Source organism: Heterocephalus glaber, unplaced genomic scaffold, assembly GCF_053883595.1.
Source record: "Heterocephalus glaber isolate CG9 unplaced genomic scaffold, H.glaber_assembly_v1.0 deba00001504, whole genome shotgun sequence".
Lineage (NCBI taxonomy): Eukaryota > Metazoa > Chordata > Mammalia > Rodentia > Bathyergidae > Heterocephalus > Heterocephalus glaber.
Window position 1 is genome coordinate 62,872,854 of NW_028258324.1, and position 25,663 is coordinate 62,898,516.

The 25,663-nt window shown below is 44.2% G+C and overlaps 1 protein-coding gene across 6 annotated transcripts in view; it reads left to right on the forward strand.

The window, feature by feature from the left end:
- Positions 1-25,663, forward strand: part of Mb21d2 (Mab-21 domain containing 2) — a 113,402-nt gene that overhangs the window by 803 nt on the left and 86,936 nt on the right. Inside the window, exon 1 of one of the 6 annotated variants that reach the window (XM_087186703.1) lies at positions 3-24,933. The exons of the other annotated variants lie outside the window; for them this stretch is intronic. The gene's annotated coding sequence lies outside the window, so the exon portion shown is untranslated. Of the gene's footprint in view, positions 1-2; positions 24,934-25,663 lie in introns of those variants that run through there. 6 annotated transcript variants of the gene reach the window in all.

Genomic DNA, 25,663 nt, shown 5'->3' on the forward strand with positions numbered 1-25,663 from the left:
TACTCTAGGAGCCCGGGAGTTCCTGCAACTTTGATTTGCAAATCAAGTTCCCTTTTGAAGCTCGCAGAAGCATTTCCGGTGCTTCTCCAGCCTGGTTGCTGAGCTCGGAATTTCTAATGACCGGCCGCGGAGCTCTGGCCGCAGAGGAGCGCCGGCCCCTGCCTCTTGGGTATTGTCCCAGTGCTGACCCGGAGCGGTGCCTACTGTCACCACCGGGCCCCTCACCTACGGATCCCGATAGATTATTCAGTACGGTGTAAAGGAAAAAAATCGAGCCGGCCTGGGAAAGCGCCCCCCCCCCCCCAGTCCTGTTGCTGGGATTATTGCCGCTGAGTTGTAGAATGGGTGTGCGCTGCAGGCAGCCTCCCCGGAGCCGCGGCTGCCCTGCAGTACGTGGCCTCGCCGTTCGCCTGCGGCAGGACGAGCTCGTGTAGCGCTGCCCGCCGCGCTTCTCCGTGTGTGCTCCAATATCCTCAGCCACTTTTACAGGTAGTGGGAAATATGACTGCAGAGGTCTTTCCATCACGGAGGAGGACAGCTTTTGCCTCCTCCCTGCGATCTACTTGGATGTCAGCCGGCTGGCTGTTGCTGGTTCTCTCCTTGAGCCGCCTTATTCGCTCTAGGTTTTATCCTCGCCACAGCCTAAGGGGTGCGTGAGACACGCTGAACGTGGTCCACTAGCGGTTTGTGGAAGTTGGATGGAACATGTTAAAACTTGGGGCTACACGTTCCCTTTTACCTTTTGCTACACACTCCCCAAGTGTATGCTAGATTGTGTGTGTATGAGGTGGAAAAGATCTTCATTGAGATATCTGACAGTTCATCTATTTAGATGAATTATTAGCAATGCTTAAAATCCACAACCGGGTGGAGCCAGGTTTCAGAGGGAGGCTTAAAACCCTCACAAAGCTTCTACATCTGAAAACCAACCCTGTGATTGTCTGGAGGGTGGGGACACACGGGGAAAGCTCAGGGCTGTTATTTAAGTTGCTTAATCTTGGCCTTTCTCTTTGGGATAAATAACAGAAACCTACCATTTCGTTCTTACAGCCCCCTCATCAGTTTTCATGCCTCTTGCCCTAAGTCCTTCTGCTAGAAAAAGGTAGCGGGGTCACAACCAGTCAGGATAGTGATGGATCCGAAGATGGGGGACACAGGGCAGGGGAGGTTGATGTTTGAGGCTCGTTAGAGACTTCTCTGCCACCCCTACATCTGATACACCAAATTCACAAAGCCTTTATCCAAATATAAAGAGTGCATTATTCCAGGGTGTTTAATGTGCATGCATGTGTTTAATGTCACGGGTGGCATTGTGTTGACAGGTAAAACTAGCTTTGCTTCTATTCCTTTTTACTTAGTTGACCTTGCTAGAGAAGCCTTTCTTGCCCCTGGGAATTTGGTGTTTCCACCTGCAGGAGAAAATGTGCGGTGTGAGTCATTGAAGCCCTTTGCCCCTCTGGAGGCTGCAAGGCAGATGGCGAAATGAGCTTGCCTGTGTGTGGTGCTGCATTCATTTCCGAGTCCCCTTGCTTTCCTTTAATGAGGTGCTGGCTGCTCTAGACAAGTGAAGGTTTGGTGACAGCAAGGGTCCCCGTGTGGATTTACTTTTTCTAAAGCAGATTTTCGCTTGGCTTCAGACACAAAATCTCCTTTTGTACACTTTGTTTCACTTGCCACAGCCTTGGGTCTTTTATGAATATGCGAATGAGGCTTCTTAATGACCCCCCAGCTTGTTAAGGTGTCACTTGGGTGGCCCCAGGCCCTTATTTCTGGGGGTTGTTGGGGAGAGGGGTAGTTCCCTTGACTTTGTTATGCTTCTTGTCTGAGCTACACCTGAGGATTATCAGCAGTTTAAAGGCATTGTGCAATGGCCAAGGAATTTGGTATAGGCCTCTTTGGTACAGGCCACAGTGGAGCAGTGGCTAATGCCGGCTCCAGCTTCAGGCAGTTGGGCATGGAAGCCTTCAAGACAAGCCACTCGCTGAGATTGTTCACCTGGAGTAAAGTCCCTCCAACTCTCCAGACTTCTTTATTTTGTCTTGTTTGGAGGGAGTTTTATAAAGAAGAGCCCAAGGGTGGTAGACAGTTGTCACAATCAATGACCTGTCAGGACCAAGACACTCTATGTCCTGTCAAAGCAGGGCCCTGTACAGGCTGCGGGGCTGATCAGAGCCCACTGGTGGTCAGGATGGACTCTGATCTTACCTGCTGTTCTTTCTCTTGCTTGTACAGAGAGAGATTCTGATTCCTTTGGAGGCAGGTGTTAGCTAGAATCATCCAGACTCCTTATTTCTTTACACCTTGCTCTTTTAGGAGAATGATTGCTGTTATTGCCTAGTTAATATTTGAGAGCCCAGATTGTGCGAGAGGCTGGCGCTGCATAATAAACACCATTTATCAAAATTCAGGGAAATTGCCAGAGTTCATTAATGTTTTAATAATATTTGGTATTTGCATAATGTCTCTGCCGGCTCTTTTGTTATCTTCTTTCCCTGGCGAGGTTGTGTGGAAGCTGGTTGTGTTTCTGGGGAGTTTATGTGGAAGAGAGGGTCTGCAGAAGCCAGGAGAAGGCAGAAGAGAGGCAGGCAGCTAAGCTCGGACCAAATGGTCCCTACAGGAGCATGGTTATTAGCGTCGCTGTTCTTTGCTGATCACCTTCTCAGGGCCAAGAACTTTACATTGTCTTTTGAGAAAATGTTGCTTTCCCATCACACTGATATGGTGATTGAAATTAGCGGGGTTAAACAAACAAGGTCACGTGACTAATAAATGCTAGGGATCTTCCTAAGACACTTGTCAACCTGATTCCAAGACATGCTCCTCTTCTGCTTGAGACTATTAAAAATAGATGCAGGAAATCTAGAGAAGGGGCTTTTTTTTTTTTTAAAACTACTTCTTCCAGGATTTGTTTTTGATTTCAGCTAAAAGCATTAGCATAATACAAGCAGCAACTCAAGTGATTTATGGAGTAGTCTGAGTTCAAGTATTTTATTCCATAATAAATTCACCTATTTGAATGTTTGATTGAGAAAATCATAGTCGTTATAACAAAATTTAAAAATCTGTAGTTCCAGTCCCAGTCTGCCTCATGCTAGTTGTGGATTCCTAGTTTTTTAAATTTATGAAGCATGGATAGCAGTAATGCATCCTTTCAGAATTATGTCTGAAAGTGAAATTACTTTGCTAACTAAAAGATAATGTATGCATGATTTTATCATTTATGTAAAGACATGTGCTTTGTTAGAAAACTTAGAGAACTTCAGCTGGAGTTATTCCTGCAGCTTGATTTCAGCAAGGACTATGGCTTACAGTTAGCAGTAGGTTGGGAAGACATTGGCTTTGGCTGTAGAGAGTGTGATCAATCCCAGCACGCATTGCCACTTGCTAAGGCCATGATATATGCTGATCATAATGCTGTCTGCTGTGCACAAATCCATTAGCTCCTGTGATCGTCTGACAGCTTTAAGGATAAGTATCATCCTACCACTTTTGAAGATGAAGCAGGTACCTTTGTAAAGCTGACACACTGACGCTCAATGAGGTCAAGTATTTATACGAAGAACACCCAGAGCTTGGGCTTAGACCCAGGTGTTTGATGCAGAAGTTTATGCTCCTTTCATTGTACCAGCCATCAGTTTCTATTGCTCCTGAGTCAGACAACCAAAAGGTCCCACCTCCAAGGGACTAACTAGCTCGCATAGCCTGTGGGAGCCAAGACAGTTTGTCTTTGTCTGTTTCTGTCTGCCCCTTTTTTCTGTTTCTCATTTTTTCATTGACTCAACAAATACTTAATGAATGTCATGATGTTTGTTGAGCAGTATCCAGGCTTCTGAGATAAAATAGTGAGCAAAAGCATTGAGAAATTCTCAAGGACCTTTGAGACCCCTATCTTTCTCCTCTGCACACTAACTCTAAGAGGTGGTTTGCTAGCTTCCATCTCATCCCAGGCCACTAAACACCACCTGGCTACTTCAGAGTTTTAAACTTGTGTGGCTTCAAAGTACTTCTTGGCCTCCCACATTTATAGGCATTTTGTGCATCTCCAGCGCAGGCCTTTTAGAAGCCCTAACTTTCTGGTGCTGGGATGCCCCTTTTCTCTTACTGAATTTGCCCATCAATCTTGACTGTAAATTGTTGCTTTGTGGGTTTCCAACTGCTTGGTAGGTTCTCGTACTCACTAATGTGCTGTGTCTGTATGAATTACAAGATCATCTCTGAAGTTTGTTCCTCCTCTTAAAATATTTAGGATGATTGGGGGAGAGTCCTTCATTTATTTTTCTGCTAATTTGAATTGCTTTCAATTCTCCCTCCGGGATCTGGACAGTTGGTGCCCTGGATCCTTGAAGAAGAGCCAGGCCTGGAACTGTTAAGGGTTCTGGGTCTTCTTATGAGTCCTTACTGTGCCACTGATGGGTCATGCATTGCTTGGGAGTAGGCTGAGTCCTTTGGGGATTCACAGACACACTAGATTCCCTTTTGTCAGACTGAGAACTTGGCGTTGAATGTTAGGCCTTTGGATTGTCTTGGGGAGCTTTTTCCCAATTCCAAATCTCTGGTCCCATTCCAGAAGCATTGATTCAGAATCCCTAGAGATCCCCATATCGCTGGTCAGCGCTTCACCCTGCTGTCCTGGGTCAGGCCAAATGCTGCACATTCCCTGTGCATTAGAGCTGCTCCTAAGCATAATGAGCAAGATCCTGGCTGACTTCTGAGGCTAGAGCCAGACTGTGAGCCTGAAGAGCAGATAGGTCTTCTGGCTCCTGGAAGGGAGCACTGGAGTCCTTCCCCTGGGATGGGGCCCCCCCGGGGAGGCATGGTGAATGAGATACGAGTGTTCACTGTGCAAGGGATCGTGCAGGACTTTACAGCACAGTGTCGGCCAATCATCACCAAGGCCCTTGAGTTAAAGAACTGTGCGGAACCCTGGCATGGGAGAAATTTGGGAATTTGTCCAAGTTCACCAGCAAATAGGTAGAATGACTGGGACCTAACCAAGGTCAGGCTGACACAAAGCCCTTGCTTTCAACAAGGGCAGTATTCATGCTCAGTAGGGTGATGAGACTCAGGTCCAGCTCTGACTTCTCTAGTAAGTTGGCGTGTCATCATGTGCAAGTCACTGAACACATCTGAGCACCACGTTGCTGAATGTGTAAGAATACGTCAGTTGTTGTTAATTTCTCTTCTCCAGGTGGTCGAGTGCATATAATTTTGAACCTGCAATCTTTCTGTGCCGTGCAAAGAACGAGATTTCTGAGTTCCAGTACCAGCTCTGTTTTGTATCATGTGGTCTATGTGTCACCCTTACTAAGTCTCTGAACCTCTACTGAGCTGCTTTTTGCCCATTTTCAGATGGTCAAAAATACAAAGAAAAAAGCTAGAGTCACTCCTATGTCCTCGTCACGGTTAATGTTTTGATGTGCATTTTTTCTAGATGTCTATGTGTGTACACATGCATACACCCATGCACACGTACTAAGAGGGATCATATGGGATATGTGCTGTTTTTATGACTTTACCAATGTGCTGTCATTTCCATACTTTAGAAGATAAGCTCTAACTTGAAACCTGTTGAATGATATTTTCCTTGCTTCTTTCATGTCATTTCCTTCTATTCCAAAAGAAGATACCATTTGAGAACCTAGAGCACTGTAGGTGTCAGCTTTCCCCTTGTCTGGACCAAATATCTGACATCCAGGACTTAAAAGAGGAAGTGGTTTATTTGGCTAGAGGTTTCGGTCTTGGTGTCTGGCCCCAAGGCAGGAACATCGTGGTGCCAGCGTGGTGGAGCAGGGTTGCCCAGTTGATGGTGGCAGGGAAGCTGTGCCAGAGAGGAAGGGAGGGGCGCACTTGTACAGTGCTCAAGGCCACACATGCACCACCTTCCCAGACACGCCCCGAAGTGTGTGCCTAAAGCTGAGTGTTTCTTAAATGATACAGCGCAATTAACAATCACAAGCACTTTTTATGCTTTAGTAATGGGGTGATGGAACCTTACCTTATTTTGAAGGTTTAACCTTTCTTTTCTTTTTAATGCTAAGGATGGAACCTAGGGCTTTGTGCATGGTAGGCAAATGAGACCTGCTGAGGCTGGCCCAGAACTCGTGATCCTCGCTCTCAGCCTTCCAAGTAGCTGGGATTCCAGGCGTGCACCACCCTGCCTTCTGGCTTTTTACCTGACATCAGTGCTACCTCCTGTCTCTTCTTCCATGTCTTACATAAACACGGAACATACTCCATGTTCCTCATCCCTTTTTCTTGGGTTGTTTTCTTTATCAGCATTTCCTAACGTGGGTTCATGGAAACAACATGGAGTCTATGAACACGAATAGGGAAAAAAGGGCATTTTACTTTTATTAACCTCTAACTCTAATAAAGCTTTTTGTTCCATTGTAAGTGTCAGTAACAAACCATAGTAGTGTTAGTGTTAACTGTGTTTTTGTTGCCAATAGGAATCACAAGGACTTTCCTTTCCCATTATAGTTGTTGCAGATATTTCTGCTTCAAAATGATGGCAGATTTTAGGCTTGCTATATATTATTATTAAATGCCACTCTATTGCAAATTTACTTTTTAAACACACGGTGTGTTCTACTACTGATTTTCTTTGAAATCCTATGTAATGTTATTATCTTCATTTAAATATACTCTCCTTTGCAGGAGTCCATAGACTAAACCAGTTTGTCAAGAAATCCATGTCACAGAAATAATTAAGAGTCCCAGCTACTCCTGAGGGCCATGGACATCTGGTCTATGTGTTGCTGTCTTCTCTCAGCTCAAAGACCACTTAAAAGATCGACCTTTTCTCCATGTTCTAATACCTGATCCCCTTTGCATATTCTTTCCCATACTGTAGATTAAAGAATCCTTTGCATATTTATGTTTGCACCTGCATTGAGGTCATGTATACAGTAGGCACTCACTAAATATGTGGTAACTTGAGTCACTCAGTAGAACTTTATCTTGTGAAGCTTATTTGAGGCTTTTTAAAAAAAAATCAAAATGTTCTGATAGTGTCTTTGATTTTCCTCTTTTGTTTAGCAATGCTTTGTCATCTTTTTGGAGTCAAGAAAATCTTGATACTATCTCCTTATGGGGGAGAATATTTTTTTCAACTGCATTCTACATTTCTGCATTCCTTAAGATTTATCTTAGGGTAAATAGGTAAATTGTGTAAGAAATAAATGTCCAAGTGATTGCTGGAGTTTGTTCGTTAAGCCTGCACGCACTGACTTGCAACTCAAGGGGATGCTCCCTTTCTGTGGACCTTGATTTTTGTCCCATGTGCATCCTGGGGGTGCTCCCAGACCACTGCCTGCCCACTCTCGGGCTTCACAGAGTACAAGGCAGGCATTAGTTGTCTTTCCCAGTAAGGTGTTTGACAGGCTTATCAGTTATCCTCAACATGATCCAGTGCTTTCTTTGGGACTCAAGCTGTAGCAATTCTTTATTATTATAAACTATTGTTTTTGCCACTGATGATACTAATTTACCTTAGCGCAGTAAAGCAAGCCTGTTATAGATTACAATCCTTATTCTCACCCAGTGAAGTATTTTGAGGATAGGTCTTTGAGAAAGGTGTGTGTTACAGATATGGATACTGAAACTGAGGGGCGGTGCAGAGTTGCAGAATACTGGGCAAGGGGATGCACCCTGTAATCCCAGCACCAGGCTGAGGTAGGAGGATCGCCATGATGAGTTCAAGGTCAGCGGGCAGTACATAGAGTCTCTGTCTTAAAACAAAACAAAACAGAAAGTTGCGGGAGGAAGTTATGGAAGAAGACTCAGTCCTGCTGGCAGATGTCTTGTGCTGCAGTGCACGGCCTGCCCAGACTTCTCTACCCTCAAACATCTTTTTAGGATTGCTGGGGTGATTCTGTATTCTCAGACCAGGCAAAGGTAGCAGGTTTCATTCATCTGCGGCCTTTTCTGTTCTCCAGAATCAAGAGTTTATAGTGTGTGAATTTAGTTTGCAGTGGATGGGGCAAGCCCTATAACTGTGCACTCTCCAGGTGTGGTCATTGGTTAGGCCTTGGCCAGCTGGCTCTTAGGGTCTGGAACAGTGTGTACTGTGAGCCTGGATAAGTACTCGCCGGTTGAGCGCTCTGTTTAAGGATTGTTCATAATTATGCCATTCTGTGAGGCCCGGTCTGCAGGAAACACCTCTCTGTTGTTCATCCCACTTAAGTGCCTTTTAATGAATTCCTTCTGCACAAGAAAAAGAGATAACCAGGGATGGTTCTGCTATGAATAATAAAGTGGGCACTGGGACCTGTTATTCCATTTGTTCCTTTATTTTTTATGTATTTGTATCCTTGTCAAAAGAAGACTTGTGACTATTTGTGAGTTAACTCAGTAATGGAATATGGTGCCTGTCTTGTTTCTTTATTCCGACCAGTGTTGCAATTTCTACAAAGTGCGCACAGTGGTGTTAAGCATTCGTTCATTAATTCCTAAGTCCACCCAGCATACGTTCCTGTGCCGATCATGTGCTGGTGTAATTACTATGGTGCAATTACTATGAAAGTGTCTAGAGTGGTGAATTAGAGACGAAAAATCGCTACCCTCACAGGCCTGTGCTGTCTGGAAGATTTAACAGGATGAGACATGTAAGTAAACACGGATGTGCACTCTGAAAAGAACAAGAAGCCCAGAATATTATGGGGAATAACTGGATAGGATGCGTGAAAGGTGATATAGATCGCTGCCTTGAAGCAGAGACATTTGAAATGGAAGGAGAAGCAGGAACCAACCCTCTGAAGAGTGGACGGAAGTGTGTTCATGTAGACAGAACAGCATGTGCAAAGGCTCTCAGGTAGGGGGCCTTGGCCTGAGCAAGGAGGAATGGTCCATGTTCCAGTTGGGCAGCGGAGGGTGGTGAACACCAGGAGATGGCGTTTTCCAGGTGGGACCACCTAGTCAGTGACAGTCAGGGATAGGGGTGGTAAGAGGGGGACAAAGAAAGGTTGGATTGCAGTTCCTTAAGAGGTCTTTTGTAGCGTTGTGATTCTCTGATTTCACCTGATTGCCCTAGGCAACAGTAAGTCCCACATTTGCTGATTTATGGGTCAAACTGCTGCTTTCCTGGGATGACAGTAAGCCTCTGTTTTGCTCTAGTCCTCCACAGTGGATAAAATACAGTCATATACTTAGTGTCATTGGACTTCTCCCAACAGCCTTGTGAAGTAGCTGTTATTATATCTATTTTAACACGGGAAAGAAGAGAAGAGAAGAAGAAGAAGAAGAGAAGCCCACTCGAGGCCACCGAATGGTCAGTGGGGATCAAACCAAAGACCTCTGATGTTCTAGTTCTAGTTCTAAAACTTGTCTCTCTCTTCTATCTTGTCCTACTCTGGGGAATAGGAGGAGGAGGATTTCTGGACCAAAGAGAGGTCCTGAGATCAGGAGGCAGAACCAAGCCCGCAGACCACAGGCTCCCACGTGCCTGAGCCTGTATCGGTATTCAACTTGTAAGCACTTTTTGGGCTGCTTCAAGAGCACCCTTTTAGCAGCTGCAGCTGTTCTTAATAGCAGCTGCTTGAGCGGATTGTGTTGTGATTAATAAAGGAAACTCAACAGTTTGTTCTCTCAACTGTGCCCTTGGTGTGCAAAGCCTGCTTCCATCTAAGCCAAGTTTCTGATTCGCAACAACACAGTCCTATTGGCATATGATGCCCAAGGGACTCCTAACTCCGCTGTGGGAAGAGGTGGTCCATCTGGATCGGAGCCGAGGTGCCAAAGACCCTCCAGGGACAGCATGGTGAGGGAGATAAGGGCAGTGGGTAGCCTGGTGAATGCCAGCGATCCTCAGCATCAGAATCGGGGAGCCCAGGGTGTGGGGATGCAACCTTGAGCTGAAGTCACCTCTTGCCGTCTTGTCGGATGACTCCTGCTCCCCAAGACCTGCCAGTTGTTGCTCCACTGCATGGATTCTCCAGCTGTGCGCTGGTCCTCAGCATGTTAAAAGGACTGCTGGGTCCCATGGCCAGGGTTTCAGGTTCTGTAGGTCTGAGGCGGAGCCTGAGAATTTGCAGTTCTGTGTTTTCAGGTGATGCAGCAGCTGCTGGATCAGGGGCCACCCTCTAAGAACCACAGTGGAGGGTCCTGGATGGGGAGAGTGCCTGTTTTAGACTTTTATGAGACATTTCCAGCTTTTTAATTATTGAGAATAAAATCAACTCTCCAAGAAACACCATGGTGTTTAAAACTGTAGTTCAGACAGAACACTGTGACTGTCAGTTTGTCACCTCTGATCTGAATGTTTTAGGGAAATCCTTGTGCTGTCTGTTCTGGAGTTTGAGGCACAGAGGGAATAGTGGAGCATCCAGTTAGTGTGGGGTGAGATAGTGACTAGAATCTAGGCTTTCTGTGCACCTCGTGTGTATGCACCTGTGCTAGCACACTGTCTTCCAAATAAGTGTTCTTTGTGAGTAGAAAAACTAAGTAACATTGAAAATGATAGCCACATTAAAATAACGTTTACTATGTTCCAGGCACTGTTTAAGTATTTCATACTTTACCTTTATTAACCAAATCAGTCCTAACAACAACACTGTGAGGAAAGTAATATTATTTATATTTTACCCATGAGAAATCTGCAGCACAGGCAAGAGATTTGCTGAAAGTCACAGAGCTACTAGTAGAGCTGAGATTTGAACCTAAGATGTTTAGCTTCAGGCAGAAAACAGCAAATAATTCTGCATCTTTTTTTTTGAACTTCATGTAAAAAAAATGTAGTAACAATAATTATAAAGACCTTTGCCCATGCAATGTGGAAATCACTGATGGAATTCTGCAGTTGTAATGTTCCTAAGAAACTTGAAAATTAGGTGGCCCGATTCCTTCTCACTTCCGTTTTACAGACAGGGAAACTGAGGGGGCAGAAAGGAGAAGAGATTCATTCATCCTGAGCCCTGACTTTATTTTTGGGCAGAGTGGAGGTCAAGTAGATGCTGGGCAGCGACTGCTGCTCAGAAAGGTGTTTGCACCCCAGACTAGTGTACCCATAACACTTGGTCCCTGAGGAGGCCTTTGCCTGGGTTTGAAGAAGAAGACAAATCACTTCAAGGGGGCTATGCATCAAGGTAGGAAGCACTCTCCCTGCTACAAAGCAAGCTTGTAGTTTGAAGTTTCCCTAATTGCTGCTAGAGGAAGGATGCTAAAAAGATAACTCAAGGGCAGAGTGTATTTCTTGTCTGTCGTGTTTGCTTTGGTTTTTTGATTGTTCCTTGTCTCTCCCTGTTTGGTTTCTTTCCTCTGAAGTGTATTCCTTTTTTAAATTTTTACTTCTTTTTTACACCTGTGCTGTTTTCACAGCTTTGAGTATCAATCATCTTGCCTGTTTTGACCTGGAATGAGGAAGGCCAGCTAGCTGGTTGGAGGGACTGGAGCTTCATGGCACATCTACCTCCATGTGGTGCAAGGAGCCAGCGTTATCCTAATGCTTCATAACTGGTCTTGGGGCTCAGAGTCTTTGAAGGATTTAGGGTTGCAATAGGATTGAAAGTACGGTATTACGGAGGAGATAAACCCAAGGCGATCTTCCTGCAGTCAGGTCACCCACCCGCATCACTTTGCTGATGGGGAAACTCCATCCCCACAGTGCATAGTGACTTGCTCAGTGGTCAGACAGCAGTGATGGTGGTGCTCATGGTGAAATCGAGAAACTCTTTTCCACTCGTTGCATTGTTCCAAGGATTTTATAATCAGTAACTCTTCTAATCCTCATGACAATCCTGTGAGGAGGATACTGTTAACCATCCTCACCACACAGATAAGGACCCTAAAGTCCTGACATCATTTGTTCAAGGTAGTCATAGAGACTGGATTCAAATCCAGACAGTCTACCTCTTTCATTCTTTGCTTGCCCCTGTGCAGAACTGACTACCAAGCTGTGGTGGTTGATGGGGTACAACAGGCGGCAGAAGCAAACGGGAGGGGAGAGTGGAAGGGAGAAGTAGCAGGCAGAATGGAGAAGTGGGTGGTTTTGTTGCCCTGGAAGCCAGTTGCTGATGTGGTTCTGGCTGCTGGTCCAGAGTCTTTTCATTATGTCATTTAGCTTCCTTGGCAGCCCTGGGGACAAACGTTCTTTTGATGCTTGTGGGTTTTGTTTATTTAATAGTTCTTTGTATGAAATCTCATCCTAGCCACAGCCTCTGTTTTGAAAGTCAGAAGGTTTAGCCCTGCTAATTGATTGATTTAAGCTGTACAAAAGTCAGCTGGGCCCTTGATGCTATGTAAATTAGGGCAGTTTTATGAAGATGCAGGCTTTTTCTTCTTTTACCTTCCCCTTACCCCAGTGGGTTTCCTTCCAGATTTAGAACATTTAATTAGGATATTGTTAATGTGGTCTATCACTGTGGGCATAATGGAGACTATTTTCCCCAGTAGAAGGCAAATGCCAGTGTATTTTAAGAAGTTTTCTTTGTAATCAAAACTTATATATTAAAGTGGTTGTATGTGAACTACAGGATCTGGTTCTTTAGCATTGTGCCCTTCTTGAACGGTGATTAATTACATGTTGAAGTAAGTAACCCTGGCCAGTGTGCTTCGTAGAGGCAGATCCTTGTGTATGAACTTGTTTAAAGTCCTGAAGCATGTGGGCACTGTGCTACAGTCAGTCCTTGGATGAAATAATCCCTTGAGATCTTGGTGCTCACGATGTCGAAGATTGAGTCGGGATATTTGAAGCAGCCTCATCCCAACCTACTCATCATTTGTCAGGAATACAAATCATAATGGGAATGGAAGTGTCCTCCAGTAGTGTAAGCAGTGTGGAAACTCACAGGGACAACCTTTGACAATGAACGTCTTGTCTGCTATGAGACAGGCACTGTGTACGGTGCTGGCCCTGCAGTGTATGTTAAGGTGAAAGCCCAAAGCTTCAGAGCATGAAGGAAACCACAGTGCCGCCTCCTCCCCAGCCTCATGCTCTGCCCTCAGGTGCCCTTGCCTGAGCTGTCCAGCCACGCTGGCCTTGCAGCGCATGAAACGATCTCTTCTTGGGACTGCCTTTTAGGCTACCGCAGAACTGGCCACAGGCCCCTCAACCGGCATTCTAGGTTCACAGCTTTCTTAGTTATACTGGCCACTTAGGAATTTGTAATTATTTGTGATTAATGTCTGGTGTTTCCCACTGCCATAAAATATCAGTGATGGATTTTTACGCACCTGTTTTTATTGGTCTTTTCTTTCTTTGGCCTGAAACATAGTTCAATAAATATTTAGGGAGCATTCAATAAATGTTGCTGATATTCTTTTTTACCATTTTTCTTTTATTCTTGAGCTTGGGCGATCAAGTGGTGACTGACTATTCGTGGTGAGGCACTGGGGACAGACGTCCGTACTGTTACATATATTCCTTGGAGAATATACATATTTCTTTTCTAGTTTCCTACCTCTCTGTAGCAAATAAAATTCAGACTTTAGAAATTGTATAGAACAATCATTCCTAACCTTTTCTAAATATGGCGATTTTTTTCAATTAAATTATGGCAGATCATGGGGTTGTGGTTCAGTGGTAGAACATTTGTCTAGCATGGGCAATGACTTGACTCCTAAGTTCAATCCCCAGCATAGAGGGTGGGGGAGAAGGAAACAGAATTCAAGTGGCACTGGTTATATTTTAGCTATCAGTTCATTGGGAAAAAATAAATAATTATTCAACACTGCTAGTCAACCATGTAAGTTCCTTTGAATTCTATCTTAATAGCATCTCCATACACTTGCAAAATAGTAGTACACACATATAAGAAGTAATGCTTGGCGAACATTTGGATTATTAGCATCAATAACTCTAAGCCCCTGTGTCCTCAGGTGGGAACCACATAGAGTATTTGCATTGGCCCTTTATTTTATATACATCAGATTTGGAATTGGTTGTTTGTGGGCTCAGTTTTTCTTACGTACGTGTTTGATTTGATCAGCATAGTGTTTTTAAAATTCTTAGCCAAGATTTAAAAGCTAGGAGATTTTTCACAAGATGAGATTCCTAACTTTTCTTGAAAAATGAGAACAAGGCCTTAGGTCCTGTGCCGCCATAATCCCCTGGTCCTAAACCGGAAGTGCCCCTCTAGGAGTTCCACACTCTCTTGTGTTTGTCCCAGTCCTCCCCGATCTCATTTGTTGTTACACAGCAGGTGACTGGTGGAGTGGGAACCACTAAGTTAGTGGGACCTCCTCAGTCCTGGCAGAGGCTTGTGAGCAGAAATAGCCTTGGGCCGGCTGAGGCAGGAAACTTGGGTTCCTGTCTTCCTGATGGTACTGACCGGCATGGTGACCTTAAACGAAACTATACAATGGCTCTGAACCTCAGTATGCTCATAAGTCACCACCTTATGATCAATTCCTCCTGGAACCCACAGAGACGTTGGACCTACTGAGGGAAAATTGTTAACTATAATAAAATTGTTTGTTATTAATTCCTCGTATTCTCTTTCCTCGTGTGTCCTCCCTTCTCATAGAAGAATTTGTCATTCATTGTTACACTCTGATGGTTCATAGTAGAAACTCAAGAGGGCTCTTGGTTCTTCTCATTTTCTCGCCTACCATTTCTTATCACTTCTGGAAGCATCTCCACCCCTTTTGTCCCATCTCCTCTGCTCTTGCTAGGGGTCCCACAACCTTAAGCTCCTCGAGTTACACCCAAGCCACCTTAAGGTTGGAACTCCTCCTCAAATATAAATAATTGCAATTGAATTATTGCTTTTTGAGCTACTCAGTAACTAAGGAGTTGTGGTGTTGTTGATTGCTGTGAGAGACTAATGGGACCCTGGGCTGGCATGAAGGACTTAGTTTCTAGTAGTGATGTACTTGCAGGCAAACTGTGTTTTGGTATTATTATTGTTTGGGGTGAACAATACCATTGCATTGGTCCTTCTGGATCTGGAATGGAGAGTAGGTATCCATGTCATGAAAGAGGAAGTGAACCTGAAGAAGCATGTTGATCTTTGGGGACAGATAGACCTTAGTCTCGCCTGTGACCTTGGGCAAATAAAACAGGGATAAAGCATTCTGTTTCATCTCAATTTTATAGCCCGTTTTAGTTTTTAAAGATTTTGAAGGGAATTGCCAACTTTGCAGTGCTGTTTTCAGGATTGAGCATACACGCGCTGTAGTAAAGGAACAGCATAACACGGAAACTGTCCTTCCCTCCCTCCCCCTCTTTCCTCTCCCCTCCCCTCCCTTTGCCTTCACTTCCCTTTCCTAATTTTCCCCCTGCCTAAATGTGATAATGTTCCAGCCGGAGGAGTAGAATAACATTGTCTGAATAAAGGTTCATGCCATTCTTTCTACAAACATTTTGGCTTAGCTTATTCTTGAGTAGGTCAGGTGGAGCTCCTAGTGATTTTTTTTTTTTTTCCGTTTTAAGTTTTGTAAACAAACAAAAGCTAGATTTTTCCAGGAAACATAAGGACATTTCTTTTGCTTTTAATAGTTTCCTGAACATGTAAAAAAGCATAGCATTGGTTAAAAGGGATGCTTATGCTACTTAGCTATCTACAAACCCAGCCCATGGGGCTGTAGTGGGGAGCAGAGTCCTTTTACTTTACCACCCTGGGCTGAATGGGTTGGAAGTCTCTTGCCTGGCTGGATTAAAGGAACTGAAATAATGACATTTAAAATCCAGTGCCTGTATGAGTCATTTTTTTTTTTTTTTCGGTACCAGGGCTCAAACTTGGGTCCTTGCGCTTGTGCAGCATGTGGCAAAACCACTGAGCTAAATCCCTGGCCCCTATATGAGTAATTTTTAACTACAAAAGCAGAAAATGATAACTTAAGGGAGATCTGACTTGGATGTATGGGCTTAGAGAGTATGGAGTGCCCACTCAGAAGTTGGCTACGCAGTTCAAAATTACACTACTCCTTGGCAGGGTGGAAGTGGTACTGGAAGTAGAGCACCTGCTGGTAGAATGAAGAGGGTGGGCCCTAGTCCAGAAGCAAAGTTATTAAGAAAAGACTTTTCTTTCTCCAGTCTTTGACCTGAAGAGAAATGGGGCCGTGCACCGATTCCTCAGCAGGTTCCCACCTCTGTCTCCTCAGTTCCTGCTTCTGTAGGTCTCAGTGACTGACCACTTGGGCAGAAGGTCAGTGAACAAGCTAATGATGATGAGCTGGATACCAAAAGAATGTTCTGAGAGAGGCTGAGAAGAGCTTGGGAATGTGCTCAGATATGGCAAAGAGGAGACGATAAAGGTTTTGTAGCAAGACTTATCCTTCTTATCAGTCGTAACCTTTGTGTGCAGTTAGGTGTGTGAGGAAAAGGCCACAGGTAATGTTGTGGGATGGGTGTGCCCCTTCCGAGACTTTCGAGGCTGTGTGTTCCTGTTGCTCACGTGGAAGGCGGAAGGATGGGTGTCAAAGCCAGAGGGACTTCTCTCAGAATGAAGTAGGGTCGGGAGAGTGGAACTTCAGCTGCACTCTCAGGACTGATGAGTAGAAATAGAAGCTTCTAATTTCCTTTGCAGAAAACAAAATAGACGGTGTATGATGATGGGTCACAAGCAAAACATTTATGAGATTCTGACAACGTTTAAATATCTCTCCATTTGCTGCTCCCATGACCTGCTGCCTTCCCATTATGATGAGAATGAAAGACCCCACGAAGTGGAAACAGCCTTGTGTTGTCTGTCTTTGGGAGAAGCCAGTAGAGGGCTGGGGAGGCTGGGAGGGAAGAGCCTGGGTGGGGGTAGGAAGGGAAGGAGGTGTCCCTGAAGAGGAGAGGAAATCAAGCCTTGGAGGGGAGGGGAGGAGTAGAGACGGCCCGTGGCTCCCCTTTCGGCAGTGCTGAGCACTGTTAGGTGTGTTTCCCAGATCTTCCGGCAGATGCATTTCTTCTACAATAACTGGGCTGCTGTGTCGTCCTCAGCAAGTCACTCGCCTCTGCCACTCTCACTTTTCCATTTTTAAAATGAGGAAATCGGGCTTCCCTTTCCCAGTCAATGATTTCAGCCTTCTGTAATAGAGTTCTCTTTCCCTTTTACTGATATATTGTTATCCATATGATATATGTTGATATATATCAGTAAATAGCCGAACTTTTGAAATTTTGGGTCAGATGTGGGACCTTGTGATAGTATGGTTTGGGAACAGTGATTTGCTTTTCAAGGGGATTTCTGGAGAGCAGTTTCTCTTCTCCTTTGAGGAAGTCCTGAGTTGTGTCACATGAGACGTGGGGAAGCCCAGAGCCCCTTCTGTGGCTCTCAGAAGGGTAAGAGGCCCTGGTGGGGAGATGGGCACTGTGGGTCCTGTGACAGGTTGGGCCAGCAGCTCGGCGGTATAACTGCAGCGTGGAAGCCAGAGGATGGCCCTGAGCAGTTTACATGGAAGGTGATGGCCAAATATTGCTGTGCAAATTAAGTAGGACATCAAATGGGAAATTCATCTTAATCTTCTTTAAATACTTACTACTCATTTGCCAGGGTTCTAAGTAATACAATTTCCAAGGTTCAGAGGTGTCTAATACAATTTTCCCCTCTCCATAATTCTGAGCCCCTTGTAAAACTCTATTAGAAACATCAGAGTAATTATAGAGCTATGTTCTGCTTGTGGATGGCTGTAATATTAGCCCCGAGTCTGCCTGAAGTAGCTGTGTTAATAAGCAGGGCCTGAGAATTAAAAACAATTTAGCAGGCTCTTAAATCAAGATTCCCACTCCAAGCCTTTCTTCCTAGCGGGCTGCAGCATGGCTGTCAGCTTTGGGTTAACAGTTCAGAAGCCCAGGTTCTAAATCCTCATGTGTGCAATGGGGATGGAATTACCTGAATACCCAGGCCCTGGTAGATGTGAGGACCAGTGAGCCTGTTTGGAGTTGAAGGTGCACCGTGCAGATAGGAGTGGTAAGGTTGATACAGCACAATTTCTAGTGTGGGTGACAAGGACCCTGCATTGCCGAGAATGCTTCCTGGTGGCCTTCATGGGTATGTTTTGTGGAATAGAGAACTGATACTTCATACTCGGGCTAATGATTGTTATATTTGATTGGCACATGATAATATACAAAATGTTTTTACCCCCAAACCTATGAATTACATGATTTTGTTTTTGCTCATCCTACAAACCAAGCAATTAAGGTGCAGGTAGGTTAGTCATGTGCCTAAAATCCAATTACACTGCTTGAAAATAATTTGTTCAAACTTTTGGCTTGTGTTCCCAGCTTTTGGAGTTTTTCTTTTATCACATTTCACATTTTACTTTAGGAAAGGCTTCGTGTCACCTCTGTAACACCAATAACAGCTGACATTTCTGGAAGTTTGGTTGATGTCAGCACGTTTTATACATGATGACAGAGAGCGAGAGAAGTTAAGTACGGCTGTCCCTTGGGTATCGGAGGGGACTGCTTCCAGACCCCTGCGGATGCTCAAACTGCAAACGTTCAAGCCTCTTACAGAAAATTGCCTACTATTTGCATTTAACCTGTGCACCTTCTCCTGTTGTCTCTTGGGTATCCGTAATGGCTAGTGGAATGTAAATCTATGTAAATAGTTATACCGTATTGTTCAGGGAATGACAACAAGGGAAAAAAGCGAAACAAAGCAAGCTCTACATGTTCAGTATGGATGCAGTTTTTTTTCAAACATTTTTGACCCACAGTTGACCCACGGACACTGACCCCGAGGAGATGGACGACAGGTCAAAGCTTGCTGAGCGTACACAGCTAGTGTGGCTTGATGTACTTGAGATTTTCCTACCCTGATGACAAGAATGATAACACAAGAATGGACGTTTCTTGACTGTACACTAGACACTAGGCCATGTCAAACAGTGGCATTCAGAGCTTCAGAGCAGCAGCCCTGTGGAAGGAGGCTCTGGAAAGTGCTCTGTGGGGCAGGTTGGGGTTCCTACCCTCTCCCTCCACTCACAGGAGAGCCACACATATTCCCCTCTGCTTTGCTCTTAGTGGTTTGGATACAGCAAAAGTTGGCCTTTCTTAGAACACTTTTTCCTGTCCTCTTTCTAGTGTATCTGCTCTTATAACCCAGATGTTGTAAATTGACTGTCTGAGCCTGCATTATGCTTGCAGCCCTATCTCACTTGGCCCTCCTTGTATTAAAAACCCATGATTGAATTAGATGGCAACATCTAAAAATTCAGATGAATATCTGAATGAAAATCTGGATTAATGGTCTATCACGAAAAATTGTGCCAATGTGGGCTCCACTTGTTGATATACCAGGACCAAGCTGCTCCATTTAGACCGGAAATCATTTTTATTCTTTCTCCTCATCTTCCTTTCCCTTTCCCCACATAACTACCAGACCGAGTGAGGTTGCTGGGAAGGTTGCATTAGTTAGCTAGAAAAGCAAATTTTGGCATAGAGAAGAAACTCTGTACATGTATGTTGAATTGAGTGGAAGCTGGTAGCTTAAGATTCTCACTTGGTAATAGAATCATTGCTATTTGTGAGGCAGTTGCCTCTCGCAGTGTCTATGCACAGGGGAAGATGCCAGGCTTAATTTGCTTTGTAGGGGGAAAAGGGTTCAGTCCCTCTAGCTTGAAGGTCTGTGCCCCATCAGAAATTAAAAGACCACACATGTAGACCTCCTGTTGACAAAAGTACTTTTATTGTACTACTTGACAATATGAGGAAACAGTTTTTCTCTAAACAAGCCATAGATCCAATGAATTAAATGAGATCATGTATATGACAGTACTTTCTATGTTCTTGGATATTCAGCGAGTAAATTATTGGAGATGTTTTGAGAGCATTACCACATGTATGGTTTCAAGCTAGTCGTAGCCTTTTTGAACCTTTGTTCTTTGCCACTTTGTACCTCGCTCCACAAGCTACTGTTCTAGACATCCATATATATGTGGCTAATGTTTTCCCTAGCACCCCATACAGTGTCTGGTATAGAGAAGATGCTCAGTGTGTATGCCGGTTAAGTGGATGATGTGGAGATCTTTGAGACTATTACTGAGTTAATGTACATAAAACACCAAACAGAGTATTAGCATTTTAGACAGTTTGTATTTATTTATTTATTTACTTACTTACTTACAGTGATGGGTATTAAACCCAAAACCTCATACTGAGTACACACTGCCACTGAGCTATTCTCGGCCACTGGTTTCTAGTTTTTAGGAATAATAAGCTGTTTTCTAAAACTTTTCTTTGGCCACAGGCTGGGGGATGGATTCTGTTCTTGGCTAAAAGGAATCCAGGCTTGGCAAGCTTGCTGGCAGGTGACAGGAGGACACAGGGCTCTGGCTACGTGTGAAACACAGGTCAGGGCTTCTCATAGAATGTCAGTTAGAATACAATGCCTGCTACTGCTTTCTTTCCTGTTTCGGATCTCTCCACTTTCCAATCCTGGCAAGGCAGAGGCACATGATTAAGCAGAAGAAGCAAGACGAAGTCAGACACAAGGAACTCTGGAACCTGGAGATTAGAACTGTTGGGAATAATGCAGTGTTAAATTTAGAAGGGCTCTTAGCATGCACTAGGCTCAATGTCATCATTTTCTAATGCTTTATTGGGAAGAGGAATGAGCAGAAAGCAGACTTTGGGGTTGGATAGTCCTTGGTCTGCAGCCCTGCTCTGCATTTTCCTGTCGTCCAACTGCTGACAGAAATCTTAACCTCCTTGACATGCACTAATTTCATGGGTGCTTCTGAGTTTACATTAAGGATAAAACATTCTTAGCCCGAATGGCCAGACGTACAGCGGGCACTTGTATTAGTTGGCTTTCCTGATTCTGAGACAAAATACCTGACATCCACAACTTAAAGGAGGTGAGGTTTATTTTGGCTCACAGTTCCAGTGTTGAAGTCTGAAGTTGGCTGGCTCCAAGGCAGAAAGGACATGATGGGAGGACATGAAGGAAAACAGCTGACCGACCCATGGCAGCCATAAAGCAGAGAGAGAGGAGAAGCGAGGGACAAGAACTCACCCTTTCAGGTTGTGCCTCCCAGTGACCCACCTCCAGTTAGGCCCCACATCCTCACAGCCCATTCAGCCACGAGCTCTGAAATGAACTGATCCCCTGATGAGGATGGCACCCCCATGACCAATCTGAATACAGGAGACTTTTGAGGAACATTTTAGATCTAAATCATAATAGTACTCAAGAAAAGTGGCAGCCCTCATTGTCACTGATGGGAAATGGAAGCCCAGAGATGGCAGTGGCTGGTCAAAGGCACAAACTATGGGGTCATCAAGCTGGTGTTGATGCTGAGGCCTCCTGCTGTGGGTATGTGTGGAGGAAGACAAGGTGGAGCCAGGCAGATATATATTTGTCCACATCTAAGATTGAGTGGCCTCTTTTGGGAAGTGAGCCAGGATTTTGAGTTTAGGAATATCAAAGCACCTTACCTACTTATCTGAGATAAAATGACTGAATTAATTGGAGAAGGAAGCTTCCAGATAAACTTTGTACAAGTGGGAAGATGATGTATGTTCTGTATTATCAATAAATCTTTGGTTCAGTCTTCCCCTGAGTGGTGTTTCTCTTTTTGTTTGATAAGCCAGTAAGAAATGATGAAAGCGACCTTTGAGAAAACAACTTCAGGCTTGGATAGAAGGTGTTACCATCATTTTTCCCCCCTCAAGGCAATAATTTTTTTTTTTCAAGACAATAATTTTTGAGTTTTTACTAATAATATTTGAAGCAGTCATCCTTTATTTTTCTCCTCAGTGTCCTGCTTGGACCTGATATTTAGGGATTCCTGCGAGGCATGTGTAACCAGCTGCCATGGAAGGATGTGAAGATGGCCATTGTGACTTAATGCCATAATCTCCCTGCATAAAACACTTCTGTTGAAATTCACTTGTTTCGGAGGTTTTTATGAGACAGCACAATCACTTGGCTTTATGGCTTTTAGGATTTATGAGTTTGTACCTGTTTAGGAGAGTAGAGTCATGGTATGCCAACTGTACACTCTAAGGCTTTTTCTGGAATCATCACTTACAGAACAGATCACATAGGACTTTTTCAATACTTAGAAAATAATAATAATGCAGGAAGCTCATTTTACCTTTATTCTTGATGTCCCATTGGGCATTAAATGCTAAGCCTGCCACCACATACAACTCAGGGTCCTTTGAAGAAGAAATACAAGCTCTTGGTTTATCTGTGTCAGGTAAAAGGGCTGAAGACCAAGACCAGACCAGACCACAACAAGCCTTTATTAGGGGAATAGATCTGCCGGGCTGTCTCTGAACAAAGGAGAGACAAAAGCAACATGGCCAGGGCAGGGAGAGGCTTATAGAGACAGGGGTGGGGCTTGTAGGGGCTGAGGTGGGGTTGAGTGAGGTAGTGATCAGGGAGTGGAGGAGCCAGTGATGTCACTAGATGGTAGGAGGTGAGCAAGTATTAGGTTACTCTCTAGGTGGGACCAGGGGCATGCTGGGAAGAAGGGTTTGTTCTTTGGTGGGAGCAACCATCTTGGCATGACGTCACACAGGGGAGGGGGCAAGGCACCAAAGGAAGAGGGCAGCTACTATACATAATAGCTGCTGAGGTAGTGGGAGACCTATCAGTCTGGTGCTTTGAATTTCCAAGATTCACCTAAATCATAATTTCCCTAAGAAGATGCTAGAGAAAAATCTTATTAGTCCTTTCATTTCTGTCAGGGTTTCCCCTGGCATCTGTGATCTGTGAAAATAGAATCTGCACACAATCATGGGAATGTTTTTTGCTCACGTATCACTGGACTATTAACAATCTGCTTTTCTGTATATCTGATCTTTATACCTGTCCTGTGAGGGAGGCAGGAATGTGCCTCAGGCATGTATTCCACAGCATGTATTTTTTTCCAAAAACACCTGAAGGATGTCAAAAAAAAGTTGCTTTTGGTTCTTGTTTCTCTGTGTTTGGGGAATTATTAAAAGTGAGAGGAATTGTTTTTCTGACTATAGTTTCGGAAATCACATTAGGTATTTCTTATTTCTTGAAGTCCGTCTTTCACTGAGAAGGGATTTCTGAATTCTCCCCTTGGATTTTCTTGGAAGTTTCTTATTCACCAAACAATGCTTTTATTACATTATTTTATTAAAGCCAGTATTGACTCTCTGGATGTGGATGTTCAGGAACTTAATTCTGTCTGTTGAAGGTCTTTGGACTGGGTTTAATCCCAGGACGGAGAAGAGTTATTTCTAATTATGAAAGAAAACTTTTACTGGAACATTTTACTATTACATTGCACACCTTGCAGTTAGTTCATAGAACACTTTTATAGCCATTGCACGATTTTGCTTTGCACTTAGATATTTTAGGGGGTAGTTTTGGCTTGGGCTTGAGGTACCCATTGTATTTGTTATCCTGTGATAAACTCCAGCAGCAGGGCAGGTGCTTGTAATTTTCCTGAAGACTGTGGCCTCAAGAAAATGCTTCTGGGGCTAGTCACAATGAGATTTAGGAACAACAACAGCAAAAATCGGGAAGAAGTAGGAAGGAAGGAAGCAAAGGATGGAGGGAAGGGACAAAAATACCTCCTAAGTAAAATTTAAGTGCAAAATTAAAGAGTCAGACAACCAACCTCTCAAAATAACCCATACTTTAGCCAGGGATTTAACTCAGTGGTTCCGCCGCCTGCCTCACAACCACAAGGACCCAAGTTTGACCCCTGGTACCAAAAAAAAAATAACCCATTCTTTGAATTCTTTCCTCCCAGGAGCCCCACAGTCAGTCTGGATCTTCACCTTCCAGCCATTCTGAGCTATGCACTGAGAGTTGGCTCTCAATCTCCCGAGCCTTAGTTCATGCTTCCCCTTCTCTGTTTATCATACTACCTGTCTCAGGGCCCAGGCCCCAGACATCTTAATGAGGATCTCCTTAGCCCTGTTATCAGAACGATCCCTCTGCCTGTACTGAATCAGATGTGTGCACACGCGTGTGCGTGCATGCGTGTGCACTCATGTAAAGAAAAAGAGGAGACTGTGTCTGTTTAGTAAGTAATACGTATATTTTAATTTTTCTGCCTGGTTAATTTTCCAGTGGACCCTGTGCTTCCAGAACCCTCTTGTGTAGGTCTCGTCCGTGCTCTTTCTGTCAAGCGTGTGTGAGCAGTGAAGAGGGTTTGGTTTGAACTGCTCCAGTGGGCTTTTGACTTTATCTGGTATCGAACCCAGAATCTTTGCACTGAACTATATCCCCAACCTATTTTTATTTTTTTTTCTGTTTTTAAATTTTGAGACAGGGTCTCACGAAGTTGCTCAGTTGCCCAGGCTGGGCTCATACTTGCAGTCCTCTTCCCTCAGCCTTTCAGAGTGCTGGGATTCAAGATGCGTGCCTCCCTATCCAGCTTTCCCCGTGGCTTTGCCAGCTCAGATCTGCAGTTCACAGGGCAGAGCAGGTAGTGAGTAAAGGCGAAGGATGGTAGGTGAAATTCTTCACATAAAAATCTTCTGTGCTCGCCCGGCCCAGAGTAAGCTGCGTGATCACCAGTCAGGATCTCCGCCTGCAGGGCCAATGCAAACAGAGCGATCTCTAAGCTCAGAAGACTTACGTTCAATCTGATGACCATAAAACATTACAAGAAATCACCATATTTTGTGAACAAGATTTTTTATGGGTAGAAATCCTGTTTTGGGGTCCTTGCCAGGTGTGATGATTGTTTAGGGTCAACGTGCTTAAAATGGAATTCATGCCTCCGAGATATCTTGCTCTTTTAGCCTTCTTACAGTTTGTTAATGATTCCCAAATCTTGCCTGGGCTTCAGAACTTTGGCCTCTGGACATGTTTCTTTGGCTTAGTCATGACTTCACAGATTTAGAGGCAGACTCTGTCAGGGCGGTGGTTTTTCATTGTGATTTAATGAATTTAGATGTAGGAGGCAGTTCCCACTGAACAATCCCGATTGCCAGGTTCCCTCTGTGTTTTATGCCCTCTATTTGGAAGCCCACCACTGGGCACATGGTGCTTCCTGGTGCTGGGCTCTGAGGGAAGGCTTTTCTCCCAGATGGAGCAACTGTGTTGGTTTCCTGCTGCTCTCCAGGTGAGCCATCTCAATACTGCAAAGCTTTGCTGGCTTCTCCCCTTGCTGCCTGCAAGTCCCCCACTGCCTGGCTCCTCTGTGACCCTTGGACCTGTACCTTCCCCTGGGAGCTGGGAAGACGCAGCGGTTCAAGCTTGTCCAAGCCCTGCTGAGCTGCAAGTGTGCTTTGCCAAGGTCCCAAGGAGATTCACGCACAGCCAAGTTTGAGAGGCACTCGACCCACAGAAGGTGAAGCCATGCTCAGGACTGTTAGCGTTGGAAAATATGCTGCCTTTTATTTCTACCTTGACAGCCAAACAACTCTTTAATGAAATGAAATTTTTTTTTTTTTGGTTGGGCTAAACTAGTGTTTAAAACTTTTTATTTTGGAGAACTTCAAACACATAGGTAGAGAAACTAGTAGGATGAATCCCCATGTCCCTGTCACATAGCTTCAGCACAGAGCTAATTTTTATTTTTTCTATAGCTCCTACCCTACCCTGCATTATTGTAAGGCAAATCCAAGACACACATATATATATATATATATTTTTTTTTTTTTCTTTTTTATATTTTAGTTCACTAAGGTAAAATACATTTGCCTTTAAATGTACTCCCCCCTCCCCTCTTTTGGTATTGGGAAATAAACCCAGAGTCTTTGCACAGAGCTACATTTCTAGTCCTTTATTTTTATTTTAAATTTTGAGACAGGGTCCCACCAAGTTTCTAAATTGCCTGGGTGGGGCTCGAA